Consider the following 2,795-nt stretch of genomic DNA (forward strand, 5'->3'; position numbering starts at 1 on the left):
TAGATATTATACACCAGGTAGGATTCTAGAAAAGAGGAGGTGAGCCAAATTGACTGCTTAAATACCAAGACCTCTCAAGATCCAATTCTAGACATGTACATACCTATTGCCACACTTTATATTTTGCGACTTGTTCATTTTTATTCATGATTTCCATCTCTTGCTTTATTCTGCAAAAATAAAAATTCCTAATTAAGCTTAATCTTAAAATGACCTAAGAACAGAAATAAAATAAAGTTAAGATCCCCCTTTTATTTATCTGTAGATCCTTCCGAATTTTACATATCTATTGCTCTATCATTATTGCCTTTGTATGAATCGCTTCGCTCCTTCTTCGATAGTGGACTCCCTGGTTCAAATATGAAATCTGAAAACTCAGGCACAAAAATAAATGGGTCATTGTATATTTTTGTAAAAGCGCTTCTCATTGAGTCATCCCTTATTTTTTAGTATCTCCAGTAAGCTTGTTGCTGCCATTACATATGTTGCATTATGTCCATCAACTTTGAAAGCTCATCTCGAAGATCTGGGCGAGGTGATTGAGCTTTAAACATTGAAGTTTCGACATCTGGTTCAGCTTCTGGTTCCATTGGTTCTGCCTTATCTAGGACTTCAGCTGATTGCGTTGTGGGATCTTCTTCTTCTTCTTCGGGGTCCTTACTTTCTTCAACTCGTTGCTGTAGAACAGACTTCTAGCTATTCGATAGAGGTCCCAATCTGTGATTATGCCTTAGCTATAGCCTGTCTTCTTTACGTAAAGGGAAAGTAGGCTGGGCCAGAACGTTTAACGACACAATTTCGCATTTCTCTCAGGATGAATTTTTCCATATTAATGCTCTTTCCAGTTAAAATTGAGTATAATAAGACCATTTGCTCTAATGAGATTGTAGTCCCATGTGAACTAGGCATAAGGCTGAAACGGATGAAATAGAACCATACCTTTGCAAGTGGTGTCAAATATTCTCTTCGACAAGTGTGGACACAATCCACTTATAACCTGGAATTGTAAGTTCCTCGAGAATTTCTTGCAAATTTTCAGGCTCTATATTGCTCATCAAGGAAGAATATTCGTCTTTTTCAAAATCAGGCAATTCAAAGAACTCATTAATAGCATTTGAATTTATTAGTACCTTTATTCCGTGAACTAGAACTTCAGTCAACTCGCTTGAGGTTAAATCCGCATAGAACTTGTACACTAACTCCTCATCCACACTAAGTCTCTTCTCACAAAATAACTTCCAATTGAGAGTTTCAGCAATCTGATGAATACGCACCATAAATCAATATAGTTGTTTTCTTTCAAGGTGAAGCCTTTCTCTGGATACATCTGTTGATTCTTGAAGATACTCTTGTATTTTTCTTTGGCTTCTTCACAGTAGAACTTGTTTTGTGATTCATCAATTTGAGAGGATGCATGAGTTCTCTTGTGAGGCATGATTAACCTTTTCTTGTAAAAGTTAAGAACTCTTAAGAAAAATATTTTTGAATCAAAAGATGGAAAATTAAAAGAGGTTGGGAGGTTTTTGCCTAAGGATAGGTGAAAGGGTGGTGTGCTGCTCGGGTGTGCAAAGAAGTAGTGCACAGTAGGGTATGTGAGTAGCGTGCAGATAGTTGAGAAGGCTTGGTGTGGGCGCACACAGAAGTTAGGCGCTGGTGTGGGACATGGCTTAAGCAGCTGGGGTTGGAGCAGCAGGTGCGCCAAGGAGCAGCTGCGCACAATGCAACGTGCGATGGAGCAGGCGTGCACGAGGTGGGCGTGCGGCATGCTATGGAGCTAGGGCTACTGGCCGAATGGCTACTAGGTAGCTACGACACTTAGGAAATTTGGTGTTTAGAGGGAATGGTGTATGAATGAAAAAAATAAAAAGAGGTCGGTGGAATTTATAGTGAAGGGAGTAGGAACTAGAGTAGAATTCTTAGTACAATTTAATAATTAATAATTCTAAGTTCTAATTCTACTCAAAGTAAATAAAAATTAATAATTGATATAATGCATATTAAATTATTATTTGCTATTAATTTATTAAGATAAAAAATTATCAAATAAAATATGATTAAATTAAAACTAATCTTAACTTTATATAAAGTTGATAATAATTAATATATATTATAACGAATATAATTATATATTAACAATTATCATCTTTTTTATTAAACTAAAAACATTTATTCTAGAAGCCTTTTAAAAATATTTACAAAAAGAGGCATCTAATTTTTAATATTTACAAAAAGAACAACCACATTTTGAAAATTTTTTAATTAAGTACCTAGACTTAAAGAAAATCTGAAATTGAGTTTCAATTTAAAACTTGGATCAAAATTGACCCTTATATTTGAAAATAAAAATTTATTTTGCCATTTAGGGGATAATTTCTCAGAAAATTATGTCAAAATCAATTCCCAGAAAAGATTGGAGGGGTCACAAGCAGTCCCGCTTAAGTTCCAACTCCTAAATAGAATTTATTTAAACATACTCATCCCGAAAATATACCCTAAATAATTTATTCAAAATGAAGAACAAGAAAAATTAAATATCTGATACAATGAACGAGATTGGATTCCGTTCAATTTTATCTCCCTAGTAATGTTTCAAGCGTTGAGCATTAACCCGAAAATTACCTCCATTACCTTGAAGTTCAACAACTCCGTACGGATAGACTCGTTGAATCATAAATGGACCGAACCAACGTGATTTTAACTTACCTGGAAAGAACTTTAATCTGGAATTAAATAACAAAACTGGCTGACCTACTTCGAATTCATGAACTCGAATGTGCTTGTCATGCCATTTTTTA

Source organism: Gossypium hirsutum, chromosome A04 (assembly GCF_007990345.1).
Source record: "Gossypium hirsutum isolate 1008001.06 chromosome A04, Gossypium_hirsutum_v2.1, whole genome shotgun sequence".
NCBI classification, from domain to species: Eukaryota; Viridiplantae; Streptophyta; class Magnoliopsida; order Malvales; family Malvaceae; genus Gossypium; species Gossypium hirsutum.